General features: G+C 39.1%; 1 protein-coding gene across 7 annotated transcripts in view; it reads left to right on the forward strand.

Moving 5' to 3' along the window:
- Window positions 1-21,323, forward strand: part of LOC131688890 (uncharacterized protein DDB_G0283697-like) — a 157,290-nt gene that overhangs the window by 115,123 nt on the left and 20,844 nt on the right. The window lies entirely within an intron of this gene.

Consider the following 21,323-nt stretch of genomic DNA (forward strand, 5'->3'; position numbering starts at 1 on the left):
TTTTCTTTACTTCGAAAGTTTCGATTTTGTCGCTGCGCACACAGGAAATGTGGCACAGCTTGCTTTCCGGTCTTTACTGTACGGAGTAAGGGAGGAGATAAAAAAAACTCATCATCGTTTGACCCGCTTCTGTCACCGAGCAGAACAAATTGTTTATACGATCGTTCTCCGGCAAAGTGAGTAGTAGTAGCTCCACAAGAAAAGCACAGTCAGCGCGGCGATAATCGAATTAAAATGTGATGCAAGATCTGTGCCCATCCTCCAAACCAAAACAAGCCACGGATGGTCCGTATTTGCTTATGCATTTCATCAAGCTGCAGCTGACTCATCGCGATTCAAATCTCAATTGCATCGCGTAATCCCTTTCTTGGAAAATCGAATATGCACTCGTTCGTGTGGGTGGATATGTTTAGTTGCATTCTATTTAGAAGTTAAGATAATGCATTATGAGTGGCGCATGCATCTCCATTAAAGCAAAATAATAGTGGAATGGTAATTTCTTGATACTGCATTTGTATGCAGAATACGGTAGCTCAGTGAATAATAGATAGGCTATCATCTAACCATTCGGATTCAATTCTAGCAGCTTTTTTCGTTCGATGTTATCCTTCTTAGGGGACTCCATATCTCGAAATTTTTGCTAATTTCGCAACTGGACAGTACTCATGTTGGTCCACCGACGTTTGTTTGTTATTTGACTAAAGATGGTGCATGCATCAATAAATATTTATGACGGCCGCCCACGTTCTAAACAGCGATCCTATCCAGTTAGCTAAGGAGCCACGATGCGAGTTAAACTGCAGCATCTCATGGCGTTATTTATTTATCATTCTAAAGGCAGCGAAGCAATCACCGATCGAGCGGAATATAAAAACCCATCTATTTGCTTTGCTGTACGTGGTTGGTTAATGACAATTAAAATTTATACCTTTTCGAGAACTAGTTTGCACAGGGCCCGTCGCCACAAGTTGTTTCTTCTATTGCTGGTTGCACAGGGCTGTAATGAGGAGTAGAGACAATCTCACCTTCGTGGATCATATTTCCTTCAATTCGTTCAACAATACTCAAAGTTCATCTTAGTTATGATTTTGTATTGTTTTATTTTACTTGCTGCTTCGATGTAAGTACCCGAATGTGGTTAACAATAAGTCTTTATTCATCATGGCCTACCATGTCTACAACAATACACCGTAGTCCAGTACCAGTTCACCCCTGATGGTTATCCCGATCATCTGTTTGCCCTTGAAAAAATCGCACGTTGACGTGACTGTCGTTCTGCGGTAGGCAAACTGTTGCCATCGCTAAACAGGCCACCTGGAGCTACCTTGAGTTAAGTAATATCAGCCTATTTCTAAACCACGTGCAATGGCCGTCTTCCTCCGTTCGCTTTTCTGTTCACCCTTCTTCTGAGGGGTTCTATCAGTTTCGATGAGCCAATTCAATCTTGATTATACGAGGAAAATTAACAGCACGGAAGCAACCGAATGGCGGAATCTACCCCGGCAGCAAAATACCATTCTCCTACTCAGGCTGTACCTTCTGTAATGATGATTATCGTCGAAGTCGATCATTTGTGGTGGGCTTGTGGTGGTGTGATCTCTTGAATTACTAAAACCAGACATCCAGCCACACCACAATGTGATATGCACTACGTGCATCTTGCGCGTGCAGTCGAAGTTGTGGGAAAAGAATGCCACTTAGTCGGTGTTTTTATTCTGGAAAAACAACTCACAGGAAGATTTACGTAATCATTGTCAGTGCTTGTGGTTTGTGAGGTGGTTCGGCGGTTTGTTGGATGAAAAAAAGTACCGGAGCAACAGCGGGGGTCAAGAGTGTGAGTCGGGTTTGCAAACTTGGTTATCGTTCCGATTGGGGTGAAGAATCAAGAATAGGAACAATCATTTACATACCGGTACGGCGCAACAGGTGCATGTGTGATGGCTGCGACAGCACGTGCCTCTAATTTTTGCTAAAATTTAAATACAGGTTGGGAGGTTTCTGGTACTTTTATTTTTACCATTTCGGAAACTTTGGATTAAATTAGTTATGGAATTTGGGTTTCGATTTCGTCTCATCAGAATCCGACACTAACTTAGTAACAGGATAAGGCTAGCGCCGGATTGATGCTAGCTCCAAAAAACGGAGACACAATTTGTGCTTCAAAGCAAATCCCAAATTCAAACAAATGCTTGATGTCTTGCAAGAAAAGGAGTTGTGATTTAGTCGATGAGAATTGATGAAATCGAAACTTGGTTTGGCTTAGCAAGCCAACGCAATAACTGTCCTGTCACTAAGTTAGTTTTGGATTCTGACGAGACGAAGTCGAAAAGAAAAATCCATAACTATTTTAGTTATAGGTTTTGCGTTTTTCACGCTCAAAGATGGTTTTAAACAATTTTCTCGTCAATGGAGAAAAAATAGTTTTTACCATTTTTTTCCACTAAGAAATATAGCATATAGGAACCTGAAACTGGGCTGCTGAAATTTTCTGGCATCGTGAAACTTCAAAACATTTAAATTTTTCACAGCATTTCTCTCAAATAGTAAGATCATTTTTGAAGCATGTTTGATAGTTTTAAACAGGGAGATAGCACACGATTTTCTAAACCGCCAACGCTTACAAATGCACTAGATTTAGCTCTTTTCTCGACTACGGTACTGTTAAATTGGACCTGAAAAGATAACATCCAATCCTAACGGTAGCAATAATTTGCTACTCGTTCTTTCAACTAATAGTAGTATGGGTTGCATGGATGCGATTAATGTTTCGTTCGACCTCTCACGAAACATTAATTGGAAGAAATGTGAGAATAAGATCACAGAAACTATTGCGATAGTACAGGAGCTCCCACCGAACGAAGAATACGACTTCATCGCAGGCTTGATGCCGCGGTTCAAACTCAAATGAAACGCCTACCTGGTGCAACGGTATAGAACCCCTAATCGGTGGTGGGATACAGAATGCTCTGATGTTCATGCAGAAAAGTGTGCAAGATTCGAGCAGTACCCGATTTTAGGTAGCAAATTTAAGCGCTTGCTTCACACTAAAAACAAGAGGTTATTGGCGTCGGTTTGTTGATGGCTTATCGAGAGAGGCACTCTCTGTGGAACACAGCTTGAAGAATGCGTAATCGGCCAGGTTCAAATAAAAAAACGAAGTTCTTGTCTAAGAAGCAAATAATACCGAACCATTATTCTTATTTTTACTGTGAGTAACAGTTGGATGAGTCAAAATCCATCATGTGTTTCTCCCGTTGCAAAAAAACTACAGTGACAATTGGTTCTGCGTGGTTTAAGATTCCTTCCTCGGTTGACGAATTGGAAGATTTATTGAAAGAATATGCTTATTAGTCCTACGGAAACCTCATGTAACCTAGCTATCGTAGAAAATCTCATCTTGTGTAAGATTTTGAACACTGTTTTGACCAAGAAGGCATTCAAATCAAGATTTTGTTTATACGGAGAACAACATAATCGTGGTCAGACAACACGAACAGTTACTGCCTACGTACCGTAGATTAAATTACAAACTCCATGTCGCAATACGCAAAAGTGCGTCCAGTTTCAAATAAGATTTGGAATATGTTCTTCTGAAACATTCACAATTGAATTTGGTTATGAAAAAGTGATTAGGCTGCACTATTCCTTCTTCGTGACTCTGGTTCGTGGCATGTTATTTGCTCAGACCACATTGTGAACTTATGAAAATCAGATTACCTCACGTCAATTGTGTAATCTGATTGCACCCTACGGAAAGCTCAGCCAAGAATTTGCTATTTTTTGTTGAAGACGAACCACTGCGACCAGTATTTAGATCTATTGTGGTATGAAGAATTTGCTATTAAAACACATCTAATACAAACTAAAACAACTCATAGACTACCAAAGTTTTCAACTAAATCTCAATCTACTATCCAACCACCAACGATTGAGACCAATACTTTTAAACCGACCCCATTTAAAACACTGGTTCTGCGTTGCAGACAACATGGAGAACGGGTTCACAATCGTAGCCACCAGAACATGCACTATCGTTAATAAGACATTAGCCACGACGATAGCATGGACGAAAATGACATCGCTGAAGGAACTGTAGAATCCCCAGTTGTAATAATACCACATTGGAAACGCTTCAACTGCATGCGATGAATCCAATGAATGAATAATCTTTATGTTTTATTAATTCACTGTAAATACTGTAGATACTAGATGTGCGCGCCGCGCCGCCGATTTCAGGTAAAACGCCAGCGTTACGCCGGCGCGCTTACTATTTTTACATGAAAGTGTTAGCGCGGCGCGGCGCACCTCTAGTAGATACTGTGAATAGAACCACTAGATTCGGTAAGCTTGAGCCTAACTTAATGAAGGATACATACTGAATTATTTCTTCTCTGGTTAATGATTGCTCATAATCTTATGAAATTTCGGTTGCATACCCTCTATTCTATTCTATTCTATTCTATTCTATTCTATTCTATTCTATTCTATTCTATTCTATTCTATTCTATTCTATTCTATTCTATTCTATTCTATTCTATTCTATTCTATTCTATTCTATTCTATTCTATTCTATTCTATTCTATTCTATTCTATTCTATTCTATTCTATTCTATTCTATTCTATTCTATTCTATTCTATTCTATTCTATTCTATTCTATTCTATTCTATTCTATTCTATTCTATTCTATTCTATTCTATTCTATTCTATTCTATTCTATTCTATTCTATTCTATTCTATTCTATTCTATTCTATTCTATTCTCTTCTATTCTATTCTATTCTATTCTATTCTATTCTATTCTATTCTATTCTATTGTATTCTATTCTATTCTATTCTATTCTCTTCTATTCTATTCTTTTCTATTCTATTCTATTCTAACCCTTACACAGCCAGTATTGAAAATCATCCTGGAAAACACTACAGTTATTCTTTAGTGTTTTTCTTGTCAATATTAATATTTGAAGCATATTTTCATATGTCGCAAATCTTAAAACAGCCAGGCCTACTGTGCAGAGTTGGGTTTGAAGACGATTCAAATTTATATGGTAATTAAATTATTCATTTAATGAATAATTTAATTAGCAAATCTTTTTGCCTTTCTCATATAAAGAAAGGCTATGCAATCACTGTAAAAATCGACTTTTTAACCGAGGCCCGGAGGGCCGAGTGTCATACATCATTCGATTCAGTTCGTCGAGATCGGCAAATGTATGTGTGTGTGTATGTGTGTGTCATTTAAACTCACATAATTTTCTCAGAGATGGCTGAACCGATTTTCGCAATCCTAGTTTCATCTGAAAGGTATAACGCTCCCATAAGCTGCTATTGAATTTTCAGTCGATCCGACTTCCGGTTCCGGAATTACGGGTTGAAGAGTGCGGTCACACAGCAAATTCCCATATAAACTGGTACCACCATGATGTTAAAATGATGTAAAACATATTAAGATTGATGTAACATTACTCTTGTTTGCGGGTCTGGATCACCAATGAACAATTAAAGCAGCTTTGACCACATTGGCCACCTATGACGGTTCATGACACCCCCGGGGAACTCGTCAAGTTCCTAGGCTAATATCACACCCATTCCCCAACGAATTCTCTACCGATTTTTACAAACTTGATTTCAAATGAAAGATACAGTAATATCATTGACTGCTGCTGAATTTCATTCGGTTCTGACTCTTGCTTCCGGAGTTACAGGGGTGTTAGGAAGGATACACTGGAATTTCCCATATAATTCGGTACAATCGTAATACCTCAGAGGCTAAAAACTATTGAAATGGTCACCAAATTACTTCTAATCGCAGATCTAGATCACTGATTGCCAATCAAACATTCTATGAATATATTGTCCACTATCGACGATTCCGGAAGTCTGGAATTCCGGGCATATTCCACAATTCCATATTAAATTTTCAAAAGGGCGAATAAGATTTGTAAACAAACTTTTATTTTGACGGTTTCTCTTAATTTACTATAATTTCAAAGCAGAAAACAATTGAAATTGCTTCTACGAAGGGTAAAAATTTACATTAACGCATATTTGTCATGAAATTCCACTCTGTAGCAGACTAATGAGCGAAACAAGTTTGTTTACAAAAAACACTTTCGCCCTTTTGACGAATTAATATTGAATTAATGTCACATCGGTTCTTCGGTGATGACTGAACCGATTTTCTCAAACCAAGTCTCAAATGTAAGGCAAAATATGCAGTTGAGTATTGCGTCGCCGCCCCTCCCCCCCGCCTTGCCCTTACACCTCCCTCCTTCATCACTCCCCTCCCCTTGGACCACCCTCATGCCCGCATTTCCTTCATCCACCCCGTATACCGAAATAAGATGAAGGATTTCTGACTCATCCTCCACTCCCACTAACCCCCCATTCCCTCCACTTTCAAACCCATTCCACCAACATTTCAAAATATAATCACATGAAGATAACATTGAACTCATGCTGATTAAGCTAATTAAATATTATTCTTTTGCCATTCTCATATAGAAAGGTTATGCAATTGCTCCAAAAACCGACTTTCTAACCGAGGCCCGGAGGGGCGAGTCTCATATAACATTCGACTCAATTCGCCGAGATCGCAAAATATCTGTGTGTATGTATGTGTATATGTATGTGTGTATGTATGTATGTATATATGTATGTATGTATGTATGTATGTATGTATGTATGTATGTATATATGTATGTATGTATGTATGTATGTATGTATGTATGTATGTATGTATGTATATATGTATGTATGTATGTATGTATGTATGTATATATGTATTTATGTATGTATGTATGTGTGTGTATGTGCGGATTTGTTAACAAAATGTCCATATCGGTTTCTCGGAGATGGCTGAACCGATTTTTACAAACTAAGATTCAAATGAAAGGTATAATATTCCCATAGGTTGCTATTGAATTTCATTTTCAACCGACATCTTGTTTCGGATTACGAGTTGAAGAGTATGGTTACAAAACAAAATTTGTTGATTTGTCCACATCGGTTTCTCGGAATTTTCTGAACCGATTTTGACAAACTTGATTTTAAATGAAAGGTCCATCAGCTGCTGTTGAATTTTGTGTGGATCCGAGTTCTGGCTCCTGAATTACAGGGTGATACGCGCGATCACGCAGCAAATCCCGATTCTAACGAATTCTGCGATGAATCTAAAAAGGTGAATTTTTTTCCAAAATATAAACATAACTGTTGAATTTGTAGAACTAGGTCACCAACAGTCATTCAAAGTCTCTTTGGCCACACTGGCCACCATCGACGGATCCGGAAGAATCCAAATTCAGAATAACGGTTATATTGGTTTCTCGAAAATGGCTAGAACGATTTGATCAACTTAGTCTCAAATGAAAGGTGTTGCGTCCCCGGAAACTGATATTAAATTCCATCTCCATTCGACTTCCAGCTCCGAAGTTACGGGTTGTGGAGTGCGATCGCATAGAAAACTCCGATTCAAACCGATACCGCGATGAATGCAAAAAGGTGCTCTTATATATGCTTAACAAGTGTAATAAGAATGAAAGACATTTCCATAATGTTATATTGTACGAACCAGCTATTAAATTATAGTTTGGAGAAATGAGAAAGGCACAATTGCACCTCTAGGTGGATTAAAACAGGTTTTTAATCTTAATAGAGGAAGAAACGAGGACAACCGTACCGAACGTTTCATTAAGGGGTATACAATAAATCGTTGGGAGTGAGGGCTAAGAAGGTTAATGTCACTCCTTTGGTCTTTTGCGATGGGACAGATTTATTTACACCTTGCCCTGGCTAATAAGCCTAGGTTAAAGCACCTTTACTCGTTATGAATTGCATGCACTCTACTGCCAAACTTATTGTTAAACTTGACGAAAATCTATCTATTTTTTATGTGGTTGAGGAGCCTAAAAACATGTTTCCAGATCACAAAAGTTCACATTACCCTCAAAATTAGTAACTCGCTAAAATACACAACTTTACCCTCAAAGGCGGTGGTCAACTATTTTTGTCCGCGTCCCTTATCACATATATTTATAAAGTGCTTAATCAGCACTGCTGTCTTTAAAAATGAACCACCTCGGTTAAGCAACCAATCTTGTCCGATCTGATTTTAAGGCAAATAATTAGGCATTCTTCATTTCGCTATATTCTGAATTGTTTGTTTGCACATGTTTTGTCGTTTGTAATATTAAATGTTCTTAGAATTTATGGCATTGTAAGGCAACACGTATCCGCCGGTTGATGCCAATTGAAGTGACATTTCTTTAGACTGAGCAAACTAATTTCTTTTTCTTGTTTAGTGTTTAATTGACCAACTAAGAAACTCATCCACAGGGTATTTATATCGCGTAGGGAATACGCATGGTCTTGTCTGAGTGAATGATGACTTTTGGGTTATGTATGAGGGTTGAGAATTAACAAGTCGCAAGAAGAATTCAGAACCAGTTACCAATTTTCAGCAGCCATTTACTTTTAGTCCATTGAATCATCAATAAATTATATTAATTATTCTTATTGTATTGAGTACTTGCATATAATTTGGAGTAGTACATGCACTATACCACTGTTACGTTACCTATATTTCTTCATGAGTACAAAAATATTGTAGCTTGATTATTGGCGTTAAAGGTGACGAGTTAATTCCTTTCGTTCTTATTGTTTTCAATTGTGTTCTAGTAATTACCGTTTAAAATGTGCCACGAATAATGACAACATAAGAATCAGTCGTCCGCCGAGATAAAAGCCAATACATAATTGTCAATAATAATACCAAAATTTATACATAATTACATAAATATATCGACACATGTCTCGATACCCTAATAGTAATAGCTTTTCTTTATATCGTATTGTTTTTGAAATACCGTGTTTCGCCGGAATGAAGTAGCAAGGAATAATAAAATCGTTCACCTGCCGTTTGATTCAATTAAACATATCGTCGCTGTTGTGCTATCTTATGACAAACACCATTTTGGGGTAAACTGAGTTAGATATGCCACATTACTTGTTTGAAAAATCTCTACAAAGTGGCGTTTTCAGAATTTTGAAATTCTACTTGGTTACTTAGATATCGCGAGAAACGTCATGAGAAATTGTGAGTTTTTTGCTTAAAATCACTGTATCTAGGGATTTGCTCAATTATATTGAAGTTTTAGATGTTTTTATGCGTGAAAATGTCTGAGGAACACAATGACATAAACAATTTCAAAAGAAAATTACACGAGTTGTGAGAAAAACACAGTTTTAGTTTTAAATTGGAAATAAAGGATATTTGGCAACACTGTAACTAAAAATATCTATTTTTTCTAGATGCCCTGACTCATTCCCTTCAAAATGCATTTCACCGATTGTTTATAGCCCATATGAACGCAAAGATATGAATAAAAGTTAAAAATTGATGATTTTTTTTCTATGAAAAATTTTTCATGCACGATTATGACACGTTATACAAATTTTGTCATCAATACACGCCTATGACACGTGTGAGTGCGACTTTTGTTTACATTCATAGTAAAAACTCGCAACATAGTCAAGCGATCTTCGTAATATTTGAGAGATTGATGAAGAATAGATAGAAGCATTAATTGTCTTCTTTGGAATGTTTATACCATTTATAAATTTCAAGATATTCAATCTCAAACTTTAAAAATCGTTTTTCTCGAAATGTGCTAAATGGCGCTTGTCATTCCATAACAAATTTATATATAGGTTTTGTGCCGTTAACTCGTAAAAGTTAGAAAATTGGTTTCCACGTAAATTGTTCTCCTTAGGGAGAAATACATATAGCATTGTAGAAAAATCTTCTAGCAGATTTTTCAAACTTGCTGACCAATTCCGCATACTGACAAAGGAGACGCCAAGTCATTTACCACTAACACCGTACTAATCATTCCCTCCACCTTGATGACCGCAAGCGGGTGTATGCCCAATACAAAACCACCAAGTCAAGTGATAGCAAATGAGTGAGCGAGTGAACATCCCAATGGAGACAAAAAAGCAATCAAGTTTCAACAACGCAAAGTCAAATCACACACCACACCACGCTACTGGCGGGCGTAACAGCCCGCAATGCCAGTAATAACCCGCGTGTCAAGGCTGCGGACCTAAAGTTGAACTAACCTATATTCCTAAGTCGTTGCCGGCTTTTAACACATAAACAGGAGGGTAGAATCGGAACATGCAAATGTTTCACACCTTTTGTACTGCACTGCTAGGTATTAGCAAGCGTGTCTTTTGTAGTTTCAAGTTGAAGCCACGGAAGAGGATTAGTGAAGTCCACTCTAACAGCGTCATATCCCTTAAATTATTTAGTACCTACATTTCCCCATGGTCATTACCTCCACCGTGAGCAGTGAGTGAGAAAACGATAGCGGACATATGCTAAAAAGAAAACTTCTTCAAGGCCTACACGCGGACTGAATCCGAGTCACCGTCAGTCTGCTCTGTGTTTATTGGCTGGCTTGTTGACAAAAAGTCTCGAATATTGAAAACCAAGTGACGTATGTGAGTTTGGCAGAGTTTCGTCGTTCGGCGCGTTTCATTGTTTCCTCCATCGCACCAGCAATGCAGCGTGGTCTACCCTCAATGACAGACCGGCACTTACTGAGCGTGGAGTCAGACCGATGAGTGTGTGTATAATATATACTGGCGGCTTGACTAAACGCTAACCTCACAATCAGGCGCGTAAGGCGAAGATGCAAATGGCAAAACCGGTGGTGCGGTGCTTGCGATAGGTGTAGGGTGAACTGCACAGTAGAAACTTCTTGGCCTTCATTGATCGCCAATGACACGCTTAGCGTGGATGGTTCAGCGACTGTAAATAAATAGTACACCGCCATCGTCGTCGTCGACACCGCCGCCGCCGCCGCTACCACCTGCACCACCAGTGCCACCATCGTTGCTGATCGTCCGGACTACGAAGTAACAAGAGATGCGCCAAGCGATGACCTACATTTGCGGCATTTTTTCATATCGGTTCAGATGGCCGTGGAGATTCAAGGATGCGACGGTGAGCGTTAATCTGAATATGAGATTTACATGTACACTGCGTCCACTGCAGTACTGCACCCAGCAGAGGTTGTCTCTGTTGGAGCTCGCCCCGGTCCGGAAAACTTTTAGTTGACTAAAACGCATAGGCGTTCTTGACCGTTAAGTGTCCGACAAAAAAGCACCTTTAGCACGACGACAGGGTATCCGGATACCCGGAAAATTAAAATGCACATAACTATGACAGTTTCGATCCTATTTGGGCATTTGTTGGTGTTTTGGGTGTATCAACTCATCTACCTTATGGATGCTGCTAAACCGAACCAATTCGTTTGGTTCTCTGAAATTCGGATTTCCGAGGGCACGGTCAGTACTGATATGCTATTTGCAACAAAATGTTATCAATATGAGAACGATCATTCTTAGAATTGATTCGATCGATTGCTTTTTATCGTTATGGAACTATTTGATGACTTGACCCCGAACATTCACTCACGGCGGCACGCGAATCTATTCCGGAATGAGTGTTCCGAAGGCAAATCTTCATTTACGATTATAAGCAATCTTCTGATGAAGCTTATTTACATTTCTAACGTTATATTCAATTTCACAATTAGTAGCTCCCGTACCAAAAAAAATACTCTCGAAAATGACTCCCGAATTTCTGGAAACCAGATGAGCTCATCCTGTAAAGATGATTGGTTCGTGAATCCAAAATACTTGGCTTCTGACCAACTGAATTAATTAAAACAATATGGAGTGATTTTTGCTTCTCACGAACAGACAGATTTCAGACAGATGTATCTCACATTTTCTAGGTTCTGAATCTATGATTATCTTTGGCAACGGCCAATCTGTTCTGGCTACATTTAGAAAATCTATGCATTTTTTTTGTAATTACTGAAAACAATTTTAAAGGGAAGTATGAAAACGAGTAAAGCGTCAACCACTTTTGAAAAATTGATTTTGTTGCAATCAGCCAAAAACCTCTCTCCAACCCTCCAGGGTAATTAAACGTAGGCCTCGAAATCAGAAACAATCTCGTATCGGTCGTTAACCACTGCTTACGGAGACGTCTCGGCCAACTGAAAAATGTTTAGGGTAAGTTTTATCCATATTTTAATAATTCATATAGTTATACTAATTTAATATGAAATTTTTACGCGAAAAATTAACTTTTCGATCAAATGCTTGCCATTTTTTTAAAAAATGGATAGTTTCGAAATTTCCTCCGTGGTTTTCTAACGTATAATATATATTTGGAAAAATATTTTGGATTTTTTTATCAGATTCAAATTTAGAGGTACAGCCGATTCACTCTTTATGGACTTCAAAAACAAAAACTCTTCGCAGAAACCGCTTTCTAAAGCGTCCATATCTCAATTGAAAAAAATCACTTTTCGAACTGTTTGGCGGAATGTTATTTCTTATATCCTTTAAGGGCTTGCTTGTAACACATAAAAAACTAAATTCTCCGCTAAAAAGAGACTTCGCTGGAGATAGACAAAAAAGATTTATCTTCCTAACTAGTAGACTGGAAAACTCTCTCGTCGGCGTGATACTGTACCTTGACGTGGTCCAGGGGCTTTTCCACCAAAGCAGTATTATAGTGATTATATCAAAGAAACTTGGAATACGATTATTTTCTTTTTAGTTAAGCTACATTGTGATCAATTTTAGTACTTAACTTAGCCACCTTTATTATCCACTGCCATGGTCAAATAATATACAATGTGGGTTAAGGGCCAAGTTCTCTCTGGAGGCACCCTTCTTTAATTGCTATATTTGAAATTAGATCCATGCTAACATTCACTAACACGAATTGCTTATTCTCTCATATACACAGATAATCTCTCATTCCAAACGTACAAACGTGGCCTTCGCGATAACACAAACCTGGTCACAAATGCGAACGCCCGCGATCTCGCCAACATTCAAACACCGCGGTAATTAAGTGAACATTTGCACCTAAAAATTTACTAACGCGGTCTCAAGCAACAACCCACCACTCGCTCAATCATAAATCGGTCACATCCTGAAGTCACTACCCTTGATCCTAGTAGCCCAAACTCATGCCTTCAGTTGGACCAATTGAAATAAAAACTAGACAAGACGTCCACATGCGAATGGACACACGCGAAGTTACATACATGCTAACACACGCGACAAATACATCATCATACAAACGCTCGAGTCCTTCGCGATCATCCACGCACAACCACACCGACGTCCAGAAAGTCCTATTCTCGGTCCTAGTAGCGTAATCAAAAAGATGATGCTCATATCCACTAAACTACACGTTCCATGGCGACATAAAAATCTAATTTAAGTCATATACACACAAAAAAGCAAACATACAAATGCTTGAGCCCATTGCGATCATCCACGCAACCTACACCCGCGCTCTCGCATACATAATAACATCCCAGTGATAATATGAATGTCTCAGAACTTATAAACATTCAAACGCGATCTCAAGCGTGAACCTACAGTCCCCCGCACTCGCGCGATCATGAATCGGTCACGTCCGCAAGTCTCTATGCTCGATTCCAGAAGTCTAAATCCATGCCTTCAATTGAATCAATTAAAAAGAAAGCTCTCATATACACTAGACAACACGTTCCACGGCGACATGACCGGGAACTCTAGTGATATGGAGTAACTCACTCACTGTCAGAATATGATCCGTACACCAAAAACTAAATATCAGAATGACGGTCCGCGTGGCGATCCAAGAACACACGCGAATGTGTGAACATGGTTACAAAATCAAATTTATTCACGCGAAGTCACATACACACGAGCACACGCGACAGACACGTCAACATACGAAGGCTTAAGCTCTTCGCGATCATCTACGCACACCTACGTTCGTGATCGCGCAAACTTTATAACACTCCGGTAACAATGTGAACGTTTTAGTAGCTACTAGGTTACAAACGCGGTCTCAAACGCGAACCCGCAAACGCGCACGATCATGAATCGGTCACGTTCGGAAATCTTTACCCTCCATTCTAGCAACTTAGGTCCATACATTGAGTTATACCAATCAAAAAATAAAGCTCATATCCACTAGACAACACGTTCCATGGCGACATGACCGGGAACTCTAGTGATACGAAAGAACCCACTTTGTTCTAGAATTTATACCGTACACGAAAAATTAAGTATCAGATTCACGGTCCACGCGCGATCATTCTAGAACACACGTGAGTATGCGAAAGGCAAACGGTTTTAATAAAGAATTTATACACGCGAAGTTACATACACGTTAGTGCTAATGTGTATGTAACATATACGTGACATACAAACGCACACGCGATCGAACACGTTAACGTGCAAAAACTCGAGCCTTTCGCGATGATACACACGATCGCGAAGTCCTTACGCTCGCACATACTTGAACCGTACAATGACAATCACATTCAGAATCACGGCCCGCTGCAATTGGCCTAAAGCAGTGGTTTAGTGGGCGCCATTGCCTGTCTCGTCTGCAATTGTAGTGTGTGATTCTGACGGGGAGCCCTTCCTCTACAGCTCCAGTAGGACAACTCGCGAAAAAAAGTTAGATTCATACTAATACTCACTGACACAATCAATTGCGTATTCTCTCATACACTCACAGTCGCTCCCGTTCCAAACGTACAAACGTTCGTGGCCTTCGCGATAACACAACTCTGCTCACAAACGCGGTAATTGAATAACACCTATGAATTAATTGAATAACACCTATAAATTAGTTCTCAAGCATTAACCCACCGCTCGTGCGATCATGAATCGGTCACATCCGGTTCTAGCAGCCTAGACTAGCCTTCAGTTGGTCCAATTAAAAATGTCGCTGATATTTACTAAACAACACGTTCAATGGCGACATGACCGGAAACTCTGGTGATATGGGGGAACTTTCTTCTAGTATCTGAAAATTAAGCATCAGATTTGCGGTCTGCGCGATCATTCAAAAACACGCGAATATGCGAATGGCCATGGCATTATAAAATCGAATTTATCCACGCGCAGTTGCATACATGCTAGCAGACGCGACCTGCACGTTAACAAACAAACGCTTGAACTTCGTCCACGCACAACTAAGCCCGCGATCTCGCAAACATGAAAATACCCTGATTGATTGAACGTTTTAGCACTTATACAGTCACGTCCGAAAGTTCGTTACCTTCGGCCAGTTTTCAGTTGGATCAATCGAAAAAATGACGCTCCTATCCACTGAACAGCACGTTCCATGGCGACATGACCGGGAACTTTAGTGATATGGGGTACATCACTCTGCTAGCATTCAGCACGTTAACGTACAAACGCTTAAGACCTTAGCGATCATCTACACACACCAAAGCCCGCGGTATCGCAAACATGAAAATACCCCGATGGTTAAGTGAATGTTTTAGCACTAAACTTATCAACACGGTCTCAGGCGGGAACCTACAAACGTATAATGCTTCGGACACATCCGGCAATCTCTCCCTTCGGTTTTAGCATCCTTGGCTTGCGCCTTCAGTTGGACCAATCAAAAATATGATACTCATATTCACTAGACAAAACATTCCATGGCGACATGACCGGGAACTGTCATGAGGATATGGGGAACTTATGCACGTGAAGTTACATACACGTTACCGCAAGCGACAAAAACGTTAGCATACAAAAACACCTTCGCGATCATCCACGCACACCTCCGGTCACGATCTTTCAAAAATGAACATATAAATTTACAAACGCAGTCCGAACAGTGAACCTACGACGCCCCGTGTTCGCGCAATCATGAATTGGTTACGTCCGAAAGTCCGCACTCTCGGCCCTAGTAGCCTAGGCCCATGCCTTCAGTTGGACCAGTAAAAAAATGACGCTCATATCCACTAGAAAATACGTTCCACGGTGACATGACCGGGAACGTAGGTGACATGGAAGAACTCATTATCTTTTAGAATCCGAACCATACACCGAAAATTCACGAAGATTCACGATCCGCGCGATCATCTAAGAACACACAAGAGTATGCGAATGGACATACGGTTATAAAATCGAATTTATACACGTAAGGCTACATACCCGCTAGCTAACGCGACATACAAACACCCATACGATCGAGCACGTTAACGCACAAACGCTCGAGCCCTTCGCGATGGTACATGTGATCGTAAAGTCCCTACATTCGCACATATCTGAGCCGTACAATAAATATCACATTCAGAATCACGACCCGCTGCAATTGGCCTTAAGCAGTGTGGGTGACATTTCCCGTCTCGTCCACGATTGTAGTGAGTGATTCTGACGGGGAGCTCTTGCGAAACCTTAACTCTACAGCTTCAGTAGAACAACCCTCAAAAAACAATAATTGTGCCGCTTGTAGTCGGCTGAAAATTGTGCTTTCGTATGTCATCAGCAGAACTAATTACCTCGAAATCGAGACCTAGACGGTTTACATAGGACCACAATAAGGACGATAAAATTTCTCCCCGAGGATAGTCTTTCTGTGATCTGATTACTAACCATTCCCCTTCCAAATCAGCTGAGATCTGTTTGGTAGTAAGCATTTCCTCAATCCAATCAATACAACATTTATCTAGATTTCTATTTTCCATAGCTGTCCGCATGGAGCTATATGAGGAATAACATATCTCCTTGAATTAAAATGATTTTTCGATTTTGTTTACTATTGTTACAGTTTATTTCCCACTTCGGTAAGCGAATTGGATTTTGCGTAGAGGGTATCGCTTGAGACACGTAGAGTTTATAAAGTCATTTAAGATTTTTTCCATTGTTTTAAACAACATTGACGATATGCTAATTGGACGAAAAGCTTTGGGGGTCTTTTGTCCCTTTTTCCAGCCTTTAGAATAAATGTTACGCGTACCTGTCTCCAGGCTTTTGGAATATAACCAAGAGTAATATTGGCAGTGTTTTAGTAGGTGACATTTCTCGTCTCGTCTGCACTACCGTAATACGCATAATTGTCCCATGTTCTATGGGATTCCCTATGAACATGGGACAATTATGCTTATAACGGTAGTGCAATTGTAATGAGTGATTCTGGCGGAGAGCCCTTACGAGAACCCAGCTCTACAGTTGTAGTAGGACAACTCTCGAAAAAAATTATGCCCAAACTGAGTTTTGAAAATAAAAGCAAATACAGTAAAGACCCGTTTTTATCAGCCCCTTGGTGAATTTGAAGCTGATAAAACCGGGACATTGATAAAATCGGGACATATATTTTTCTTTCTTTTTAAGAAAACGATGCTCTTAAAATATTCTTCTTTAGTCCCTAGATATAACCTCATAACCTTTCCTGATTATTTAGCTTAAACTTCCCTTAAGCGGGTCTGACAGCGCAAAATTTAAAAAAAAAATGAAAAAAATTTTTTTTGCATATTTCGGATCTCTAAGATAAGAAAAATATGCTCAAGAAAGGATTTGCTCGAATTCAATTTGGTTCGTCTGCGAGAGCCCTTCAAACTACCAACTATCAATTTTCATATGAAGCGGATAAAATCGGGTCAAAAAGCTGATAAAATCGGGTGCTGATAAAATCGGGCCTCCACTGTACAAGAAATTTGAAGTATTTGTTTAATTAAAATTCCTACCGGACCCACTCACACAAATCACTTTAAAATATTTTGATTTTACAAGTTTCATCGAATTAACAATTGATTCGATGAAGGAAATCTCTTCTATGAGACAGTCGACCGACGGAGTCGAACTGCCGGAGGAGATGGGCAGTAGGGTGGGACAAAAATAGATTCCAGCTCCGAGCAACTTTTTAGGTACCATTTGGGTCCTAGAACAACTGTGCAAATTCTTAGCTCGATCGGTGAAACTATATTTTTGCGCCCACTGTTTAAAGTTTACATGGGATTTTGTATGGAAAGTTAACTTTTACAAAATAATTCCTCCAGGAGCCGCCCATTACTTCCTAAAAATAAATCGTTATGTGGTTTGTATAGAAAATTCAACAAAGAAAAAAAGTCTCGAAAACCGCAAAACGATCTGATGCTTGAGAAAAAGGTTTTAAGCAGAAACCGATTGATGCTCTGACGATTGATAAAATATTCATTGTTTCTAGCACCACTGCTGTTGGTTGTCCAATTATACGCAATTTTGTTTTAATCATCTCTTAACGTATCTAAATCGTTTATCTATATTATTTGGCCACTTCGCAAGGTTTTGAGGGATAAATTGAGGCTTCTTTTGTACATAGTAAGAGAAAGTTAAAATTTTTGTATATAATAAAACCGTCAAAAGCAGTGATGCTATGAAAAGTGAAATTTTCATCAATCTTCAGGGCATCAATCGGTTTTTGCTTAATAACTTTCTCCACAAGCATCAGATCGTTTTGCAGTCTTCTAGACTTTGTTTCCTTGGCAAAATTCCTATAAAAATCAGACATCTGTTTATTTTTAGAAGATAACGGGCGACTCTTGGAAGAATTAATTTGCAAAAGACAATTTCCCCACACGAAATCCCATGTAAACTTTAAATCGTGGGCGCAAAAATATAGTTTCACCGATCGAGCTAAAAATTTGCAGAGTTGTTCTGAGAGCTAAATGGAACCCAAAAAGTTACTCGGAGCCAAATTTTATTTTTTTTTTTCATGTAACCATGTCCCACTCTAATGGGCAGCGGCAGGCGAGTTTAACATGAGAGAATGGGACTACCATTAAAATGAAGTCTGTAAGTAGCACTAACAAAATTCTTAATTTCAGGAACTTTACGGGGTGGCGCTGGGCCTGTGGCCTTCGACTGGCATGGTCCATTGTCATTGATTCGGAAGTCTTCTTGGCTGGTTGGTAGATATGTGCTCCTACTTGCAAGTTGATCAATTCGCTTGGGTGGGGGACATGTGGATCCTACTAGTTGTCGACTCTTTTGATCGTGGGTATGAGGCTAGTTCAGGAAAGGAGAGCAGGACTGGCACCTAAGAGATAGTTAATTATTTAGGACTTGTTGTTATGATTATTAAATTCGACATAGCACACCGGCTCTCTGAAATGATAAGCAACCCTTTCGGGTCGGTGTGGTCTATTCGAGTCGAACAAGGCGCCTTTATGAGCAGAGATTCTTTTTGCGAAATCTTCAAATGCCTTCACTGGTATAGCTACTCAGGATAATAATAATAGAAAAATTGAGGGTTTGCCTGGTCCATAATGTAATGAATACGTTTATTGACTAGAACAGGGATAATCGAATTATGTTATAAGATAGAGATGAAACAGCAAAGTTGTAGGAAAAGTATTCGCGAGTAAGGACTAATACTGCTAGTATGTTTACCGTTTCAATTAACAGTCGATTGATCCGCTTCGGACCTAGGAAACAAAAAGGAGATTAGGAGAAGACAGAAGCGGATTCAATGCGAAATTTGCCAATATGACGTTGACCCCAAGGCGATGGTAGGATGATTTTCCATGGGATGACAGACTAGATGACGCGACATTACACACTCTAAACTTGTGCCAAATAGTTTGTATATATGTATGAAAGTATGTGTGAATGTAAGCCCCTATGTATGCCTGTATGCATGAATGTGTACATGAGCAATGTATCCCTGAGCAACATGGAAGGACAGCCTCTGAGCCGCCAAAACGCTCATGGGAAGCCGGGTGCGCAGTCGCAGGTGTAACTATAAAGCACTGACACACTGTCAAGTGCAACGGTGAGACGGTAGGTGTACAGTTAATGCACATAGGTTGCAGAAATAGGTGTTGAGACAGCCTGATTGCACACTGATAAATAACAATAACAAATACCAGTTTCACTGAATTAACAATGCTTTATTTAGGTAAAATACTTAAAAAAATGTTGTTTATTGCATACTGAATATCATTTATTTGAACTTTTTTCATGTAAATTCAGTTCGTAATCATCAGTATTCAAAACAGTAGTCAAAAAATCTCAAAAATGGTAATGTGCTATTTTTGAATTTCAACAAAAAGATTAATAATTTTCCATTTTTAATAAGTGGGTCTTAATGTATTGGGCGACACTGTATAGTATGAAAGAACTTTTAAATAAATCAGATCAATCTGGTTGTTACGAGTTTTTACTATAAATGTAAACAAAAGTCGCGCTCACACGTGTCATAGGTATGTATTGATGACAAAATTTGTATGGCGTGTCATAATCGTGCATGGAAAATTTTCCATAGAAAAAAAACATCAATTATTAACTTGTATTCATATCTTTGGCTTCATTTGGTCTAGAAACAATCGGTGAGATGCATTTTGAAGGAAATGAGTCAGGGAGTCTAGAAAAAATAGTTATTTTTGGTTACAGTGCTGCCAAATATACTATATTTCCAGTTTAAAACTTAAATTGCATTTTTCTCACAATTCGTGAATTTTTGTTTTGAAAAAGATTATGCCACTGTGTTTCCCAGATAGTTTTACACATAAAAACATGTTATACATCAAGATGACTTGAGCCAATTCCCAGACACAGTCATTTGAAGCAAAATATTAAAAATTGCTCAGCATGTTTCTCGCTATATTTCAATAACCAAGCTGAAAACGCCATTTTGTAGAGATTTTTTAGTTTAGTAATGTGGCATATCTAACTCAGTTTACCCCAAAATGGCGTTTGTCATAAGGTAGCACAACAGCGACGATTTGTTTTTAAAGTAAAATACACAAAAAAATCACGAAAGGACCTAGATTTTTCCGAGTCTCTACATCATTTAAGCTGAATGTGTAAAAGCTCAAACCCAAGATTATAATAATTCCACTGAGCACAAACTTTTGAAAAAAAAGGTAAATTTCCAATCGATGGATTCCGTTCATGATGACATCAGAGATAAATTGTCTCAAGTATCCGATTTGGATGTACCATCTTATTCTAACATTCCAATACAAAAAGCTTTCCGTATCTCAGTAACCTTTAGGTGCACTATCTAATCCTAACCCATCACTTCTTCCTGCATCAGTTAACCGCCTTTGATGTGTGCTCCATGTTAACAGCATTCTATTCGTATCCACATCATATATGTTAGATTGTTTGCAACTAGAATAGTCACAAGGATACTCGTTGAAGGCCCGAACTCACCCCTAGGCAGGCACCTAGCTGCTTGTTGTACAGTGGGATGTTACCAGAGAGGTAACGCTCGAATCGTAAATTCCATTTTCAAAACCGCACTATGTACAAGCCATCATGGGCTGCAGTCTGTCAGCAGCGCTTTGCACTGAACACATATCAAGTGCGTCTAATCGTTGCCACAGCGGCAGCAGAGTGTCAATGTTGAATGATCTTCTCAGCCAAGGGGTGGAGTGGATAAAACAGGCGCCGGCAGTTAGCAGCGCGTATGTTACGCTGATCCTTGAAAGTCCAACCGTGCACAATCA

This window comes from Topomyia yanbarensis, chromosome 3 (assembly GCF_030247195.1).
Source record: "Topomyia yanbarensis strain Yona2022 chromosome 3, ASM3024719v1, whole genome shotgun sequence".
Taxonomy (NCBI): domain Eukaryota; kingdom Metazoa; phylum Arthropoda; class Insecta; order Diptera; family Culicidae; genus Topomyia; species Topomyia yanbarensis.